The sequence below is a fragment of the Pelodiscus sinensis genome, chromosome 3, assembly GCF_049634645.1.
Source record: "Pelodiscus sinensis isolate JC-2024 chromosome 3, ASM4963464v1, whole genome shotgun sequence".
Taxonomy (NCBI): domain Eukaryota; kingdom Metazoa; phylum Chordata; order Testudines; family Trionychidae; genus Pelodiscus; species Pelodiscus sinensis.
This window is the reverse complement of record NC_134713.1, coordinates 7,354,217-7,374,681: the sequence shown is the minus strand read 5'-3', so window position 1 is coordinate 7,374,681 and position 20,465 is coordinate 7,354,217. Positions and strand designations below refer to the sequence as shown.

At 41.9% G+C, this 20,465-nt stretch overlaps 2 long non-coding RNA genes across 2 annotated transcripts; both read left to right on the top strand.

The window, feature by feature from the left end:
• Positions 1 to 604: 604 nt before the first annotated feature.
• LOC142827548 (uncharacterized) lies at positions 605 to 5,834 on the top strand. The gene is made up of 3 exons (XR_012902217.1): positions 605 to 808; positions 4,027 to 4,157; positions 5,629 to 5,834. It is a non-coding gene; the product is annotated as an uncharacterized LOC142827548 (long non-coding RNA).
• Positions 5,835 to 14,505: 8,671 nt separating this feature from the next.
• LOC102453267 (uncharacterized) lies at positions 14,506 to 19,415 on the top strand. The gene is made up of 3 exons (XR_332361.3): positions 14,506 to 14,663; positions 15,767 to 15,897; positions 19,202 to 19,415. It is a non-coding gene; the product is annotated as an uncharacterized LOC102453267 (long non-coding RNA).
• The last annotated feature ends 1,050 nt before the right edge of the window (positions 19,416 to 20,465 follow it).

The window sequence follows — 20,465 nt, the reverse complement described above, 5'->3', positions numbered from 1 at the left end:
TATCTGGGCACTTGCAAGTGCCACTGGCTTTCGTACATTTCATGGATCAACATTATAGGTCTTTTCTTACACAGTTGTCATTAAAACTGATGTTTTTATGCAGGGGGGAGGAAAAAAATCCAGGTTTCATTCATATCATGGACTGTACAATGTCTCAGTTCTGATATGGAAGAAGACCCATACGTTTCTGAAACGTACTCTGGAAAATATTATTTATTTTATCTCCATTTTTTAAAAGAAGTTTAACCTCCTCTTATGGGCTTTGTTGTGTGGAATTGAAAGTTTCCCTAAAATGTAAAATATTGATTAAATATTGTACAAAACAAATGAACAGATGCATTCACCTATGACCAAAGCTTTACAGGTCCAGATGAATTCTGGAATTATTCTCTGCAGTTGAACCCTCATTTCAATGTAATGGTAAAGTTTCCTTTGTCTTCAAAGAACTTTTAAACATGCAGTTCATGTTGGCTGGGATTAAATATATATATTGGAACTACTTAGGGAAAGAAATTATTAACTGTCTTTTCTTGAAATTCTCCAGGAATCTTCATGTTGCTGTACAAATAACAACCGTTATTATTAACTGATTGCAGCATAAACATAATACATGTTCAAACTTCCATAAGAAAATTTCTGCAAGTGCACATTTCACAATCCCTAGCAGCCCATAAATAGACACGCTCCATCTCCTCTCTAACTTGGGGTGTTTTCTCTCCAGAGACGTTGAGTTCCCAGCAACCTTCAGCCATGAAGATTCTCTACCTTCTCTTTGCTGTCTTCTTCCTGGTGCTGCAAAGCTCTCCAGGTAAGAGCATAATGAGGTGAAGGGACAATATAGAGGGACATTTGTGTGTCTGTTCTAAGATTTCCTAGAAATGTGCATGGTATTGTCTCAACTTTTCTTTCTTACGAGTACTATGGTTTTCAGCAGGGACTTGACATTTGACTGGAGAACAGTTCAGGGGTCAGAAAGGGAGCATTAACATGCCTATTAAGGTCTAGTCAAATTTGGTTGAACTACGAACCACAATAATATTGCTACAATTTTACCTCCTGGAGTCCCCCAGGGCTGGTTCCTGGTGCAATGGTAGTCACGTTTTTTTCAAGGACCTGATAGTAAACATGAAATTATCACCTATAACATTTTCAGGTGACTTAGGGACATATCATTGGTAAAGACACATTTGGATCCCTGGGAGAACTGGGCAGGAGCAAGCAATCACAGAGCCAAATCAAAGCCTGTTGCTCTAGGAACAAAAAGGTGTCCACACATATAGACTGAGAAATGCAATCCTAGAAAGCAGTGACAATGAAAACAGATTATAGGGTTGAAGATGGATAGTCAGCAGAAATGGTTAAAATTGTTAATAGAGCCTCTGGATGCATAAAAATAGAAACCTCCATTAGAAGAGAGATTAGTTTACTTCTGTATTTCACAGTTCTGGAAAACTGCAGCCAGTTCTTGTGTCCACACACTGGGAGTCCAGATGATCAGTTACATTATGTCTAGACTGCAGAGCTCTTCCAGGATACTGGAGAGATCCCAGAAAAGCTATGCCATATCCAAGGAACACGTCCGCTTTTCAGAAAAAAAAATTCAGAAAGGCAGATACGTTCTTTCAACATCCCTGTAAACCTCATTCTATGAGGCATAAGGGATGTGCCAAATGTGCAAATGGGCCAAATTTTGGAAAAGTCTCTTCCAAAAGAAAAGTGGAAAAGGATACTCAAATTGCAGTTCGCAATTTCTGTATCTTTTTTTGACTTTTCCTTGCAGTTTAGACATAGCCTTGGAGAGGTTTAAGACAAAAGCCACAGGAATGACTAAATGATTAGAAAATATGACTTATAGTGATAGACTCAGAATGTTAATATCTGTTGCTTAACAAAAGCAATTAACATTTGGAACAATTTACCAAGGATTGTGGATAATTCTCCATTTCCCCCCGCCCTCCTCCCTAAAACTACCATCTGACTAAAACAACCTCTGTTATACGAGAGGTAAATTACATAATCACAGTGGTCCCTTCACACTAAACGATGACAAAAATATTTCAGTGCCAGGCAAATTGGCTGAAACCATAATAAAGAAGAGACTTCTCGGACTTATAGTTGAACATAATTTTTTGGCGGAAGAGTTAACATTTTATTGTAAAGGGAAATCATCCCTCACCAGTCTATTAGAATTGTGTGAGTGGATCGACAAATATTTTGGCAAGGTTTATGCAGTGGATATAGTGTATTTAGATTTCAGAAAGCCTTTGACAAAGTCATTAACCTAGGCTCTGAAGCACAGCAAGTAGTTACAGGACAAGAGGGAAGGTCCTCAAATGGGTCAGTAATAGGTTAAAAGATATAAAATAAGGGTTTGCTATAATGGTCAGCTTCAGACTAGTGAGATGTAAATTGTGGTGTCACCCAGGAGTCTGCACTGGGACCAGTCCTGTTCAACATATGCATAAGTGATCTGGATAAATAGTGAGTTAGCAAAATTTGCAGACAATATAAAACAACGCAAGATAGTTAAGTCCCAACCACACATTGAAAAGAGGTGCCGGGCAACAAAATGGCAGATGAAATTGAATGGGACAATGCCAAGTAATGCACAGTGGAAAACATAATCCCACCAATACCGATACAATGATTGGCTCTAACATACTTGTTACCACTGAAGAAACGGATCTTGGAATCATACTTTTCTGAAAACATCCACTCAATGGGCAGTGTCGGTCAAAAAAAGGGAAGAGACTGTTCGGAAACATTAAAAAAGGAACCGATCATAAGAAAAAATATCATGTTTCCTCCATAGAAGTGTATAGTACGCCCACATCTTGAATACTGCGTGTAGATCTGTCACCCCCAAAAAGTATCCTGGAATTCGGAAAAGGACAGAAAAGGGGAAAAAAGATTATTAGAGGTATGGAAGGGCTTCTACATGAGGAGAAATCAATACGACTGGGATTTCTTTGCTTGGAAAAGAAGAATCAACCAAGGGAGGATATGATAGATGTCTATAAAATCATACCTGGTGTGGAGAAGGAAATAAGGAAGTCTCATTTATTCCTTCTCATAACAAAAGAATAGGGGATCAGCAAATGAAAATAAAAGGCAATAGGCCTAAAGCAAACAAAAGAAAGGATTTTTCACACACTGCCCAATCAAACTGTGGAACTCCTTGCCAGGAGACTGAACTATCTGTGAGACTTATATTTAAATTTAAATGTAGATAATTGGTTCTATATCATTTTAATTAATGAAATTATAGACATACTGTGGGCTTTTCCTGACCAGCTATGTACTGAACAGTACAAGAAGCACATTTCTGTAGGATAAGGCTTAAACTGTGAGTTGGCTGGTGTTGCTCTGCAGGATAATTCAGGAGAGAGCTGCTGGAAGTATTCCCAGTACTAAGCTGGGGGTGACTTTATAGGGTAAAGGCTGTGCATGAGAAAGGCCAGAAGTGGGTGCTTTCACAGTGCAGCAGTGTAGATGTCCCACATTCAAGAGTTGATTGCACACAACTGTTCATCAGTCCAGATTTTTATCCTGGCAAAGGCAACAGTGCATACTTGAAGGAAGGCACAATCTGTTTTTAAATGGTCTAATATTAATCCTCTGGAGGGCCACATTTGGGTAACATTCAGCCTGTCTGGAATTTCTAAGCCTGGCTACTGGCTATTGAAATAGTAATTCCAAGAGCTGAGTCTCCACACGCAAGTCTGTGTAGATTCTCAGAATCAGGCGTTCTCACTGGAAGGGGCTTGTTCAAACACTTCTTTGTCTAGATGTTTCAACCACCCAACCCAGAGCTGAGCCAGTTCACCCCAGCTTGGGCACAGAAGTACAGACATTTCCATACTATCAAAGATCTAGAGAAAGGGGGGATGGGAAAAGAAATGCACTGACTTGGCCTGCATCAGTGAACTGGACACTCAGTTATTGAAAGCCCTTCCTCGTGTTCCAATCAGAGCTTTTGATTAGCCTTCTGTATGAATAAAAATCAAAACTCTTTTCTCTGTGCAGGATTCACCCGGCATATCAATAGCAAATACGCATGCAGTCTTGCGGGCGGCTTTTGCTTCCCTGAATGTTATCCCCGTTTTATAACGATGGGAACTTGCGGTTTTGAAGGGCGCTGCTGTAGAAGGAGGAGGGTAAGTTCAGGATTCCACATGTGAGATACGGAAGTGCAGTGGTGGATATAGGGCACGGTGAGCTATGGGCCCCGCGCTTCAAGAGGCCCCACGCATACGCCATGTCAAAAGGGGTGGGGGCCGCAAATTGTGCTGCTCTGGGCCCCGCAAAACCCTCATCCGCTCTTGAGACAGTGTAAAGAGAATATTGGTGTTCCTCTTTTCTGTCGCTGCTGGTCATGACCTTGAATGCTCAGAACACAGGGCACAAATCTGGGATCTGAGAAAAAAAGATATTTTTGTGCTGCCCTAATTTTGGACTATCTGGTGATTATGTGTTACAATACCTGCACAGGTGCTTTACCGATGGCTTGACCACAGCCTGGAACAGCGCCAAATTTCCATGGTTCTTAATGCTACAGAGCTTCCCAATGAGATCTCATACCACTCTCATTTATTAGTTCTGTTATTAAATATCTATTGGTTTTTGTTTCAGGCAGTGGACAAAAGTGGGTTTGAAAAGAAAACTGTCTTCGGATGTGAGCCACGTTGTTCTACATCTTACATATATTTTACTTTTATTTTCCTACCTATCATAGAGATAGTCAACATTTATTCAAGTTTCCAATTTTAATTAAATTCAGAAATGGAATTCAATTTGAAAGATTTAAGTTAGATGAATATTTCAGTGATATTCTGCATTGTATTTCCAAACAGTATTAATATTTACAGTAAAATCTGTGTTATCCCACATGCTTGGGCATTAGGGCCTTCGAGTTGTCGAAACATTCTCGTTATCTGACAGGTCCATCAACCTCGAAAAAACCAAAGGAAAACTCAAGTTTTCAATAGTGGTAGTTCTTTAGTGTGAGGCAGTTGGTCTCATGTTTCTATTTTGAGTTAAATATGCTTAGTACTTCTTAAATAAAACATGGGTAAACCAATCATGGTAAGCCATGCCAGGCCTGTGTGCCTGAACATGTGATAGTATTGTAGCTGGGGGAAATGCCTATTAACAAAGTTTTCTGATTAAGACAGTGCTGGATAGCAAAGGTTTCACAGTATCTTCCTACAGTTTTTTAAATTTATTGCTATGTACTTTATTGGACACGATTCTCACTGTAATCTTGGAGAATGTTACAGGAAGGGCCTTTGTAAGAAACTGCGACTCTGCCTCTTTTATTGGATAGTTGGGGTACAGAGACAAGACACCCATGTTCAGCAGTCAGGCCCATTTACTTCTAGAGTCAGGTGGGCAGCCAGTTCATGTGTTTTGATATAACTGACTATGTTTAGTAAGACTTTGTAGCAGCATGTTGCAGGGTGGAAAATGAACCCTCTGTTCTGGCATTAGCCGGGGGTATTTGAACTCACCGTTCAGTGTTGGGGAAATGTCTGCTGTACCTTCCACTTGAAATGCAATGGTCTGTTGTTCTTCTTTTGATGGATATAAACCTAGAGTGCAAACGTTTCTTCTTTTTGTATTTTGTAGATCACGGAGTAAGCGATGGCAGCGGAGATAATTAATGCAGGATCTCTGGGAATCTGGCAGAGGACGCCTGGCTTCTAACGTCATTGGATGCTTTCCTTCTTGACTGCAATGAATCTCTCAAACCTTAAAATCTACAAGGGAGCCCTTGTGTCACCTCTACTAGCTTCTTCCTCTCCTTATAATAAAAGTACCTGCTTGTAGTGCAGCATCACAAACATGTGTGTGAGTGTTTTGATTGACATCTTCGGGTTGTGTAGGTATTTCTTTTCTATAAAATTACTTTTTAAAAGAAAATTGCATGTGAATAAACTAAAAAGCCACCTTCATTTGTTAAATCCACCAGAGGGTGCTCCGAGACCAGGGGATGTATGTTTTAATGGGTTTCCCTATGATCACGTGGATCCATTTTTGCATGTTCCTTTGTCTCTTTACACAGCCCATTAGTTTGTGTTGTAGTCAAAAGAGTTGTGTTCAGTCACCACATGTCTGCACATGATTGACAGCCCTTCGCATTACTCCAGGGCACGTTTTTCCCCTCTGCTCCCTTCACCTCTCATACCTCCCCATCTTAAAGACCTCAATTATATACTTGATATTCCAAACATGGCCGTGTGCAGCACTCGTCAATGCAGAAGAGGGCTCAGTGCAGGAGAGTCCCACTTGTTGGGACTTTTCTGCCCTTCCACTTAGCTCCCTCAGCTGGAAAAGTCCTTCTTTCTCTTTTCCACCATCCCCAAACAGCATGGGCCTTTTCCCTCCCCTTGGCCTCCTCCACCTGTCATAGGTTTTCTCTCTTCGCTGAGCCTCCTGGCTGGCAGGGGCCTTCCCTCTCCCAACGGCCTGTCCATGCAAGCAGGGCTTTCTCTCTCTTCCCAGCCCCACTGGCTGGGTGGCCTCAATTCCTATACAGCACACTGTGTGCCCAGCCCACACTCCTATATTCCTGGCTCATAGTATCCTCAGTTACAGAAAGTCATTCTGTCCTTTTTTAAAGAGTCGACACGTCTCTGTAATGGGATGGGAACCTAGAATCGGGAAACATTTTAAAAACCACACACATGTCAGAATAATAATCAACATGGTACAAAAAGGTACAGGACTTGTTTAAACTCACAGTTTGCTGCCAAGTCTCTTTGGAGGGTGAATTGTTCTCTGAATTCCTCCCTGAATGAATCATGGGGCCCTGTATAGCCCAATGCAGCCTGTGAACCACTTTCTAGTCACTTCCATCAGTTTTTTACCAGGCTGAGGAGAATTCGTTGGGAGAGATGCTGAGCGTGTAATCCTGGCCCCGTAAGAGTCCATGACAACACTCTCATTGACATGTCAGGAGTGAGGATTTCAATCAAAATTGTAATTGCCCACGGGGCACAGTTTGTCGGCTGTAACAATATCACAGAAAATATGCAGTTTATTTTAATAGTCTCATTTATTTTCAAGGATGGGCAGGAAGCCTTTGCAGATATTACAGCAAAGCCCCGAAAATCTGCCAAATAGACAGTGCTGCATCTCTGGCTCACGGAGGAGTTACATTGAGTAACAGCAACAGCCATTGCCAGAGCTAACCACAAACTCTCACTCGGTTCTGAAGTCATTTCATCTCGTATTAATTACTCCTATGTTATTTGCTTTATACCTAGAAGTCCATACACATCAAGTGCCCCTTGGACTTTCTCTGTGGAGAAAGTGCCAGGGAAGATCCGTAGCATCCATCTATTGACAAAAATCTGACCTAGAGGACAATGCCTGGGGCGGAGATGGCTCACTGCCTGTCATAGTTTCTCCTTGCTCTGTTGGTGTTCTCCTCCCTGTGGATTCTCCGTCTTTCTCCACTTCCAGAAACATGTTGCATTTGGTGCTACCAAACTGGCACAAACAAAGGAAAAAGGACGAAGATTTTGGGAAGTAATACTATAAAGAGTCACTGAAGCTTTACAGGGGTTTGCATGAATATCACAAGGAAATTTAAGGTGTCCAAAGCCTCTATAGGATCCTTAGATATTATCCGAAATTTACCTGTCTTCAATTTAAACCCAGTCACTTCCTGTTCTCTTCTTCCAAGGAGAATGAAACAAATCCCAGAATTATCTTGGCACCTGCAAGTGCCACTGGCTTTGACATCTTTCATGCATTAACATTATAGGTCTTTACTTTATATATTTATCATTATGGCTAGTACTTGTTATGCAGGGGGGAGGAAAAAGTCCAGGTTTCTTTCATATCACTAACTGTACAATATCTCAGTTTAGATATACAGGGAAAAAATCACAGACCCATAAGTGCATGAAACATACTCTGGAAAATATTATTTATTTTATCTTTCTTTTAACAAAGTAGCTTAACCTGCTTTTATGGGTTTGGGTTTGTGAAATTGAAAGCTTCCCTAAAATGTTTGCTAGGTGTAAATATGTATATTGCAACAACTTAAGGAAAGGAATCATGAACTGTATTTTCAGGAATTTCTCCAGGAATGTTTATGGTGCTTTACAAATTATAATCGTTATTATTAATCAATTGCACCGTGAACTTAATACACGTGCAATGTTTCAAAATGAAATTTAAACAGATCCACATTTCACAATCCCCAGCAGATCATAAATAGAGATGCTTTATCTCCTCTCTGTATTGGGGGCTTTTCTCTCCAGAGATCTTGAGGTCTCTGCCAACCTTCAGTCATGAAGATTCTCCACCTGCTCTTTGATATCTTCTTCCTGGTGCTGCACAGCTCTCCAGGTAGGAGTATAACAAAATGAAGGGACAATATAGAGAGAGACATTTCTGAGCCTTTTCGAAGATTTCCTAGAACTTTGTATCATATTTTTCAACTTTCTTTTCTAAACTGTGGTATGGTTTTCAGCAGGGACTTGACATTTAACTGGAGAATAGCGCAGAAGTCAGAAAGGTGGCCTTAATGTACCTAGAAAGTTCTATTCAGATCTGACCTGCAATAATATTGCTACCATTTTACTGCCTGGAGGAATGTCATATTCTCTCAAGAACCTGAGAGAAAATATGAAATCGACACCTATAAATGTATGCAAGTGATAAAAATTAAGCATCAAATCATTGGTACACAGGGATTTGAATCCCTGCATGAGCTGGCCACAATGAAACATCCAAAGAGCTAAATCTACATAAATGTTTCTAGGAACAAATTGGTTGGCCACATTTATAGACTGGGGAACGCAATCCTAGGAAACAATGATTATGAAAAAGGAATTGGCAGTAGAAGATACATAAGCATCTGAAAATGGATAAAATATCCTTTAGGAGCATAAAAATGAAAACCTCGATTAGGAGAACAGAAATTATTTTACCTCTGTATTTCACACTTCTGGAATACTATAGCCAGTTCTGGTGTCTTCACGTGACAAGTAAAATTGATCAGTTAGAGAATTTTTGGACAAGAGCCACAGGAATGACTAAATGATTAGAAAACACGACTTATAGCGAAAGACTCAGAATGCTTAATATCTTCTGTTTAGCAACATTTTAAAGGGAATTCACATTTGAAATAATTTCCCAAGAACTGAGTTCTCTGTCTTCTGTTAGGCAAGAAGTCAGATTAGATAATCACAGTGGTCCCTTCACACTAGATGATGACAAAGGTGTTTCAGTACCAGGCAAATTGGTTGAAACTATAGTAAAGAAGAGAATTATCAGACATATGGCTGAACATAATTTGCCGGGGAAGAGTTAACATAGGTTTGTAAAGGGAAATCATGACCCACACCTATCCATTAGAATTGTGGGAGTGGATCAACAAAAATTTTGGCAAGGTTGATGCAGTGGATATAGTGTATTTAGATTTCAGAAAGCCTTTGACAAGGTCCTTAATGAAGGCTCTTAAGCATAGCAAGTAATTACAGGACAAGAGAGAAGGTCCTCAAATGGATTTGTAACTGGATAAAAGATATAAAATAAAGGGTAGTAATAAATGGTCAGTTTCAGACAACTGAGATGTAAATTGTGGGGCCCCCCAAGAGTCTGTACTGGGACTAATCCTGTTCAACATATTCATAAGTGAGCTGGTCAAATAGGGAGGTGGCATAATTTGCAGATGATATGACAGGATTCAAGATAGTTAAGTCCCAGCCAGACAGTGAAGAACTTGAAAAAATTGTACAATACTGTGTTACTGGGCAACAAAAGGGCAGATACAATTGAATGGGAATAAATGCCAAGGAAAACATAATCCCAACAATACACATAGAATGACGAGCTCTAAAATACTTGTTACCACTGAAGGAGCAGATCTTGGAATCATAGTTTTCTAAAAACACCCACCCAATGTGCAGTGACAGTCAAGAAAAGTAAAGAGACTTTTTGAAATCATTAAAAAAAGAACAGATCATAAGGAAAAATACCATGGTGCCTCTATAGAAATGTATAGTACACCCACATCTTGAATACTGCGTGTACATCCTGACTACCGGATGTTAATGTGGTCACCCAAAAATGCATACTAGAAGTGGAAAAGGTACAGAAAAGGGCAACAAAGATTATAAGAGGTATGGATGGGTTCCATATGAGTAGAGATCAATAAGTCTGGGACTTTTCTTCTTGCAAAAGAGAGACCAAGGGAGGAGACGATAGATGTCTACAAAATCATCCCTGGTGTGGAGAAGGAAATACTGCTGCTCCTGCCAGCCACCTCTCTGGCCACCTGCTGGCCACCTGCTCCTCTCAGACACCACAGCAGACACCTACCAACTGCTTGCTCCTACCAGCCGTCTGCCTGCTGCCACTAGCCTTGTGATGGGTTTGGATCTGGGCCAAACCTAGTGATTCCAGCTCTTTGTGATCCCAGCTTCTCAGTAATTTCAGCTCTTGGCCCACAGCGCAGGCCGACAGAAAATAAAGAGACCCCTTATGGAGTCTGATTTTGTTCTATCATTAGAACGGGATTGCGGGGGAGGGAGGTGTGGTGGAAAATAAGAGAAACAGGTTGAACCAGTCATACAGCTCATTCCTGAAGGGCGTGTAGCCTCTGGTTCAGAGCTCTGCTCCCCTGCATCTCCACCCACCCATTCACTTCACTTGAGTCTGGAAGGGAAAGGCTTGTCCATCTGAGATTCTTTACAATGAAAGCATAAGCACTGGTGGTCATATTTTACAATTCCTACATTTAGGGTTAACATGGTTTGCGACCCCACAACAGCCAAATTGGTTATAATAGGTAAAATACCATTCTAACAATTAACCGTCCAACTGGCCTAGAGCACTGACTAAACTGTATTTACATAACCACACCCAGGATTTCTTACCCATTCCAGCTTGAACTGTATTTACATAACAACAGTTGAATACCTGGCAGAGCAAAACAAGTCTGAGTGAGCATAACCACATCCAGGATTCCTTTCCCCTTCCAACTGGCTGCATTGGAAGCCGTGATTCAGACCCTGCTTACACCTGTTAGACTAAGAATATTTGCAGAGCAAACCTCCACAGGGTGGCAGTAAAGGCATCTCCGTGACTTCAGGAAAATTCCCCTGACAAAATGTCATGTGTCACCTGCAAACCACAGAGGCGCTAGAGAGGAAAAGAACGGGAACTACATTTCTCTTGGAACGTGAGGCTTGGCATTAGTACAGGCTAAAAGATATCCCTCTGTACCATTGATTGTTTTCATGTGTAGCTTACTTGTAAGATCCTAAAACACCAGGAAGACAACAGCAAAGTTGAAGGAAAGAGTCTTCATGACTCAAGATGGATCATAGAATCATAAAAGCGGCAAGGAGTCCTGTGGCACCTTAAATACTAACTGAAGTATTGGAGCATATGCTTTCGTGGGCAAAGACCCACTTCGTCAATTGCATGTAGTGGAAATTTCCACGGGCAAGTATAAATATGGAGGACAGAAACAGGTTAGAGATAACAAGGTGAATCCAATCAAGGAGGATGAGGCCCACTTGTAGTAGCTTATCTGGAGGTATGTAGCTGATCATAGAATCATAGAACACTAGAATTGGAAGGGACCTCGAGGGGTCTTCGAGTCCAGTCCCCTGCCCTCATGGCAGGAGCCAGTACTGTCTAGACTATTCCAGATAGACGTCTATCGAACCTGCTCTTATAACTATTGAGTTGTCTCCTGACTCAATAGCATTGGGGAGAACTGACAGCACGACAGAGAGGTGACAGTGATTTCCTGTATTCATAGCACACGGGAAATCCCTAGAAAAATTATTTTAATCCAAAAGATATTTCTGCATGTTTTTGGGAGTTGTGTGGGTCACAGGAGATAAGGGTGGTCTCTCTCAACAGCAGAAGTTGATTCAAAAAAAGACCAAGACAGATACAACAGTACCGCAAGGCTTAATTTCTAGACAGGGATGATTCAATGTGTTAATGAAATACACAAGTACATCACATGTCCTTATACAGTGCACTCCCATTTATCCGAGTGGCCTACGGGACACCTGCCAGTTTCAGGTAACTGGGAATTCAGATGAAGGGAGTGCTAGAGAATTTACTGCCAAAGCTGGAGGCAGTATGAAAAGAGGGTAGGACTAAGCAGCATTTCTCCTCTGAATGCTGCAGTGATTCCTTGTGTAACCACCACCAGGCAGATTGGAACCTGGGATCTCATTGTAAAAGCCTCTATAGCTCGAGCTATAAAGCCAACCAGTTGAAGAGCGCCCTTGTCCTTAACTCTCACTGTAAATGGTCTAAGTGCCACTACATGGGATAGCGAACTTCACTAGGGGTGTGTCTAGATTACAGGGTTTTGTTGACAAAAGTGGACTTTTTTCTACAAAACTATAGCTGCCTCTACGCTACCGCTGAGTTCTCTCAACATAACGTCGATAGAACGCGGCAGTTTAGTCGACAGCGGTAAGCTTCATTCAACAAGGAATAATGCCTTTTATCGACAGAGTTCAGTCCACAGAAGCCATTATTGCATCTACACTGTCCTTTGCGTCTACACTCTCATGTCGACAAAGCGGCATGTAGTCTAGATGCTCTTTCTCGACAGAAGCTTTGTCCACAGTATCTGGCGACAAAGTCTCTGTCCACAAAATCCTGTAGTCTAGACGTACCCTAGGGCTGCATCTAGATTGGAAAAATGTTGTGCAAATACTTTTAACTGAAAAGTTATTCCATTAAAAGCATTTGCCCAAGAGAGCGTCTATACTAGCATGTGCCTTTGTGCAAAAGATTTGTTTTTGCTCAAAAGCATCCATGTCCAGTATAGATACTCTCTTGCACAAGAAAGTTCCAATGGCCATTTTAGCCATCAAGCTTTCTTGTGCAAGAAATTAATGTGACTGTCTACACTTGCCCTCTTGCGCAAGAATATTTGAGCAAGAGAGCTTATCCCTGAGCGGGAGCGTCAAAGTATTTGCGCAAGAACCACTGATTTTGTACATTACAAAGTCAGTATTCTTGCGCAAATACTAGTGGCCAGTGTAGACAGGAGGCAAGATTTTGTGCAAAATCATGCCAGTCTAGACACAGCGTAGTTGTGTGGGTTGCATTTGTACAGACAGAGCACAAAGGAAGGCTTAGAGGATGGTTATGGAGATAAATGAGGGAGGAAAGAAGAGAGGAAGAAATTGAGGGTGAGAGTGGGAAGTAGCTTAAGAAGACATGAGCCACCCTGGTACTACCTGAGTACTTCCAAGCAAGTGAGGGCCTCAAGGCAGGAAATCAGACTTGCACTTCACTATCCGTACTGGTGCTTATGCAGTCCTGGGTTGTCAGTGCTAGCGATAATCTAACAGCTCCAATCGGGCAGCTGTCTTCCGTGGCTCTTACCTCCTTCTTTCCCTCACCTTTTCTCTCCTTCACCCTCCTCTCTGCATCCCTTCTCTCTTTCCCTCCTGCCTGCTCTCCTATCTCCCCCTGTCCTTTCACTCCCTGAACTCTTCTCTTTTCACTCTTCATCGTTACCCCTTTCTTTCTTTCTTTCTTTCTTTCTTTCTTTCTTTCTTTCTTTCTTTCTTTCTTTCTTTCTTTCTTTCTTTCTTTCTTTCTTTCTTTCTTTCTTTCTTTCTTCCCTCCCTATTGGCCATTCCAAATTATGTAAAACCCATTAAGCCACCGTGATTTCTGTAAAATATCTTGGGACATATAACGAAGATTTACTGATTTAACTCCAGTTAGCAACATATTTCTGCAAGCCAAAGACTCTCACAGCCATTTTATATGGACACGTTGTACACACGCTCAGTATGAAAGACTAAATCTATGGTGAAACAATATAGGTGTCACAGGATCCCGTATTTATTAGTAGGCACAAAAATTCAAATTCCACTGGCTTCCACCCCTTTCGTATATCAATATTATAGGTCTTTACTTCTATAGTTATCATGAAGGCTGGTGCTTCTTATGCAGGGAGGAGAAAAAAAATCCTGGTTTCATTCATATCACTAATTGTCTCCATTCAGATATTTAAGAAATAAATCGCAGATCTATACACTTCTGACACATCCGATGGAAAATGTTATTTATTTTATCTCTCTTTTCAAAAAGAAGTTTAACCTGCTTTTACGGGCTTGGAAGTGGGATATTTTAAATTTCCCCAAAATGTAAAATATTGATGAAATATTGTACTAAGCAAATAAGCAGAAGCATGGACCAATGCTTTGCAGGATAAGCTGTGTTCTGGAATTCCTCTCTGCAGTTGGACCCTCTTTTAAGAGTAGTAGGAGACATTCAATTGTGTCCAAAGGACTTTTAAACATGCAGTACATGTTTGCTGAGTGTAAATATGTACATTGCAACTACGTAGGGAAAGAAATTACCAACTGGCTTTTCTTCAAATTCTCCAGGAATCTTCATGATGCTGTACAAATAACAACCTTATTATTAACTGATTGCAGCACAAACATTATTAACGTCCAATTTCAAAACAACATTTCAACAAGGCCACATTTCACAATCCCCAGCAGCTCATAAATAGAGATGCTCCGTCTCCTGTCTAACTTGAAGTCTTTTCTCTCCAACGACGTTGAGTTCCCAGCAACCTTCAGCCATGAAGATTCTCCACCTTCTCTTTGCTGTCTTCTTCCTGCTGCTGCAAAGCTCTCCAGGTAAGAGCATAATGGCATGAAGGGACAACATAGGGGAATGTCTGTGAGTCTGTTGTAAGATTTTCTAGAATTTTGCATCATATAGTTTCAACTTTTTTTTTAAAGTGTCCTATAGTTTTCAGCAGGGATTTGACATTTGACTGGAGTATAGTGCAGGGGTGAGAAAGGTGGCATTAAAGTTCCTATTAAAGTCTATTCAGATTTGGTTGAACTATCAACTAAAATAATATCCCTACCATTTTACCTCCTGGAGTCCCGCAGGATTGGTTCCTGGTGCTACGCTAGTGAAATGCCAAGCAATGCACATTGGAAAACATAACCCCAACAATACACATGTGGTGATGGGATCTAAAATACTTGTTACCACTGATCTAAAATACTTGTTACCACTGATGGGAATCATAGTTTTCTGAAAACACCCATTCAATGTGCAGTGGCACTCTAAAGAAGTGAAGAGACTCTTTGGAATCATTAAAAAAGGAAAAGATTGTAAGAAAAAATATCATGCTGTTTCCATAGAAATGGATAGGACTCTCACATCTTGAATGCTGCATGTATATATGGTCACCTCTAAAAGTATATTGGAATTGGGAAAGGGGCAGAAAAGGGAAAAAAAGATTATTAGCGGTATGGAAGGGCTCCCGTATGAGGGGAGATCAATAAGACTGTTTTAAAACAGTCTAATATTAATCCTCTGAAAGGCCACATTTGGCAACATTCAGCCTGTCTGGAATTTCTAAGCCTGGCAATTGGCTATTGAAATAGTAATCCCAAGAGCTGTCTTCACAAGCCTGTCTCTGCAGAGTCTCAAAGACAATCAGGCGTTCTCACTGGAAGGGGTTTGTTCAAACACTTCTTTGTCTAGATGTTCCAGCCACCCAACCCAGCACTGAGCCAGTTCATCGCAGCTTCGGCGAAAAAGTACAGACATTTCCATACTATCAAAGATCTAGAGAAAGGGGGGATGGGAAGTGAAATGAACTGGCTTGGCAGGCCTCAGTGAACTGGAGACTCAATTATGGAAAGCCATCCCTCATGTTGCAATCAGAGCTTTTACTTAGTCTTTTGTATGAATAAAAAGGAAGACTTTTTTCTCTGTGCAGGATACACCCAGTACGTCAGTAACCCCGAAGCATGCAGACGTGCGAGGGGCTTTTGCCGCCCTCAATGCTTTCCTCATTTTTCATCTATTGGAACTTGCGGTTTTGTAGGGAGCTGCTGTAAAAGGAAAAAGGTAAGTTCAGGATATAACATATGAGAGACACGACAGTGTAAACAGAGTATTGGTGTTCCTCTTTTCTGTTGCTGCTGTTTCATGACCTTGGAGGCTCAGAACACAGCACACAACTCTGGGACATGGGAAAATAGGATATTTTGTGGTGCCCTAATTCTGGACTATCTAGAGTTTGTGTGTTACAGTAACCGCACAGGTGCTTTACCTATTGCTTGCCCACAGCAATCTGGAGCAGCACCAAATCTCCATGGTTTTGAATGCTACAGAGCTTGTCCATGAGATCTTATACCACTCATGCAGTAAGGGCAGCACAGGGGCCATTATGTGTTGCTCATGTATTACAGTATTTCTCTCTAGCCCTGCGTGTTGCTAGCGTGGTGTCATACCAACAGGGTCTGTGGCCACACTCACCCCTGTGTCCAAACTGTTGTTTCATTTTAGTGTATGGAAAACAACAGGTGAGTATATTGGGAATGTGTCTCCTTGGTATCATTAGGCAGCACCTCTAAGATCAAAATGGCTGCTCTTTCTAACATTAATGCTTCATTTCCTGAAAGGAAATGGGTACACATTTCGAATGATGATTTGCGGAGGGGAGGGAAGGGAGAAGGTGTCTGTGTCTCTGTTTTAGCATCTATGGGAGTCTGTCATATCATAATACAAAAAGTATTTAATTTACCACAGAAAAACTAGGAAAACGAGCCACATGTCAGCTTCTGACAGATGCTCATATTTTTAAATATTTTACAATCAATACATGTCATTCTCCCACTCAGAACTGTATTTTCCATAACTAGCTAAATGTGTGTGTGTGTGTGTGTGCATATGTGAATGTGTGTCTTTCTCTCTAAGATCTTTCATATCCCACTATAAAATGATCAAATTGGACACAGAAAAAATTGAAATTGTACCTTTCTTTCTCTTCCAGTCATTTTCTTGCTACCATGCAACATACTAACTCCTGCCCATCTGATTCTATGATAACTCTTTCTCACATGCTTGTCCATTTCTGGACACATCTCCTTTCCGGATATTATTTCTCGATTTGAATTTCCTGCTGGCCTGAGACTGAGGGGAGCCGCTAGGACTGGTTGTGAGTCTTCCTGGAGAGAAAAAGATCAGGGAAGAGCTGGAGGGCTGATCCTGACAAAAAGAAATGGCTGAAAACTGAGGCCTGCAAAAGCAAACTGGGAGGAGTTCAGAGAAGAGCTGAGCAGAGGAGAATTTGGGATCATGAAATGAAAACAGCTGAGGCGAAGAAATGTTTGCTCAGCCTCTGAGGAAGCATCTGTAGCCCAGAGAGACTTTAATGCTCTTTTGTCACAAATGGGGGAGGTTTTTCTTCAGCAGGGCTAAACCAGCCACTCAACAGAGGAAATGAGTCCTGACGGGGGGGGACAAAGGGGACTATTACATGGGAGGGGACTGGACAATTTAAAAGAGCCAGATTTTCCCAGCTGCTGCTGTTGCTACTGCTACAGCTGAACTCCTAGGCATGTGAGGGGTGGTACCTACGGGGATGAAGGCAGCCAGGTGAGCATGTGGAAGCCAGAGTCAGGCCAGAAGAGTGCAGCCACAAGCACAGCAAGGAGCTTATTAGGAAACAGCAGGGGGCCTATTCACTGCTTTGCTCTTGGGTCTGGGATTGCTGTTGACAGGTCTGAGGGAAACTGAGGCATTGGCCAGGTCTCATGAGAAGGAAAGCTGCACCAGAACATCATGGATATAAACACTGACAGTTTCCGCGAGGGGCTTCTGTAACACGCACTGACCAGCGGGGTCACACATGTCCATTAGTGGACGTGCTCAGCCGTCAGAGCAATTCAGTAAACACTAGGGCACCTTTGCATTTCCCCTCAGAGTCCAGAGCAATGACAACCCCTGGTGAGGTCAATGCCAGCTCTGGATTTCTATTCACTGGTTTACCCAGGAAGATTCCTAGAGGAGTGTTATCTGTTCTCATTGTTCTCTATAGACCATTCTATCCCTGTTCTCCTTGGTACCTGCTTGATCTTCCCCTCAAACTGAGCAGGGTGCCTTGGCCAACACGCTGAAATGAATGTTGCAGCAGGGCCAGGATGCAGCGAGGAAGCTGGGAGGGGTAAGAAGCTTTCTCAGACACAGCGGGCTTGTTTGTTGTCCCTAAACTGCTACAGGGACAGAGCAACCCCACTGCAGCTGAGCCAATGTGCTTCTGGAAAGGCACTGTGTGTATCCACAACAAGATTTCTCTCATCTGTACAGGCACTCCACCTCCCCAAGCGACGATATGTAGGTCAATGGGACAACTCACCTATCAACTTAGTGCTGTCTTCATCAGGGGTGAGGTTGGTTTAACTGTGTCACTCAGGTGGGGTATTTTTCATACTCCTGAGAGACATAGCTACACCAACTTAATTTCTTAGTGAAGACCGGGCCTACAGCATACAGGCAATTTTGGGGCAGGGAATATGATAGCAAGAGAAGTGCTACTTTCCTGTCTGCTTCACTGAGCATGTACAGAGATTAGCATCAACTAGAGAACTGTGACCAAACAGGGTGAGACTTTACGTTGACATAAGCTGGAAGAGAGAATGGTCTGTAACGCTCTTCAAGGATCATTTTTTGGTTTTGTTATGAAATACCTATTGGTTTTTGTTTCAGGCAGTGGACAAAAGTGGGTTTGAAAAGAAAACTGTCTATGGATGTGAGCCACGTTGTTCCACATCTTCCATATATTCTACAATTTTTTTCTAACAATCGTAGAGCTAGTCAACATTCATTAAAGTTTCCAATTTTAATTTAATCCAAAAAAGGAATTTCAACTTAAAACTTTTAAGTTTGATGAACATTTCAATGATATCAGAAATTGTGTTTCCACACAGTTTTAATATTTATCTTCCTGCAGTTTTTTTTATTAATCACTTATGTACTTTATTTATTGTGGTTGTCACTGTAAGTGCGGAGAATATTAGAGGAAGGAATTTGAAAGAAGATGAGACTCTGCCTCCTTTATTAGATAGTTGTGGGACAGGATTGGGAGACCCATGTTCAGATGTCAGGCACATTTCCTTTGGGAGCCAGGTGGGCAGCCAAAGCATGTGTTTTGATATAACTGACTATGTTCATTAAAACTCTGTAGCAGCATGTTGCAGTCTGGAAAATGAATCCCCTGCTCTGGTATTAGCCAGAGGTATCTGCACTCACCATTCAGTGATAGGAAAATGTCTGTTGTACCTTCCATTTGAAACGCAATGTTCTATTCTCCTTGTTTTCATGGATATAAACCTAGAGTGTGAACGTTTCTTCTTTTTGTATTTTGTAGTTTTGATTCCGAGCGTCAGCAGCAGAGATTGTTAATGCAGGATCTCCGGGAAACTGCCAGAGGACACCTGGCTTCTAAAGTCATTGGACGCTTTTCTTCTTCGATGCAAAGAATCTCGCAAACCTTAAAATCTACAAGGAAGCCCTTGTGTTACTTCTACTAGCTTCTTCCTCTCCTTATAATAAAAGAAACTGCTTGTAGTGCAGCATCACAACCATGTGTCTGTAAGTGTTTTGACTGACATTTTGGGGTTGTGTAGCTAGTTCTTTTGTAAAAAAAATACTTTTTGAAAAAAACTTGCATGTGAATAAATGAAAGGCCACCTTCATTTGTTAAATCCACAGGAGGGAGTCCCGAGACCAGAGGTATGTACATTTTAAAGGGTTTCCCTATGATCACGTGGATCCATTTTTGCCTGTTCCTTTGTCTCCTTACAGAGCCCTTTCGTTTGTGTTGTTATCAAAAGCATTGGGTTCAGTTACATAAGGCTGCACAAGATTGACAGCCTCTGGCAGTACTCTACAGCATGTTTTGCCCCTCTGCTCCCTTCACCTCCCAAACCTCATCTCCATGAAGGCCCCAATTTTATACCTGATCTTCCAAACATGGCCGTGTGCAGAAGGCTTCAATGCAGGAGTGGGCTCAGTGTGACAGGGGTCCCATTTGGGGGGACTTTTCTGCCCTTCCACTTAGCTCCCCTGCCTGGCAAAGGCCTTTTCTCTCCCTCCCGCCATCCTCAAACAGCACGTGCCTTTTCAATCCCCCTGGCCTTCTCCGGCTGCCACAGGCCTTCTCTCTTCCCCGGGTCTCTTGGCTGGCCTTCTCTCTCCCGACAGCCTCTCCACACCAGCAGCGCCTTCTCTCTCCACCCAGCCCCCCCGTCCACGTGGTCCCCAATTCATATACAGCTCACAGTGTGCTCAGCCCACCCTCCTATGTTCCAGGTTCATACTATCCTCAATCACAGGAAGCCATTCTGTCCTCTTTAAAGAGTTGACATGAGTCTCTGTAACGGGATGGGAACCTAGAATCGGGAAACATTTTAAAAACAACACACACATCAGAATAATAATCAACATGGTACAAAAAGGTACAGGATCTACTCAAACCCAGAGTTTGCTGCCAAGTCTCTTCGGAGGGTGAATTGTTCTCTGAATTCCTTTCTGAATGAATCTTGGGCCCCTGTACAGCCCAGTGCAGCCTGTGAACCGCTTTCCAGGCACTTACATCAGTTTTTTACCAGGCTGAGGTGGATTAATTGGTG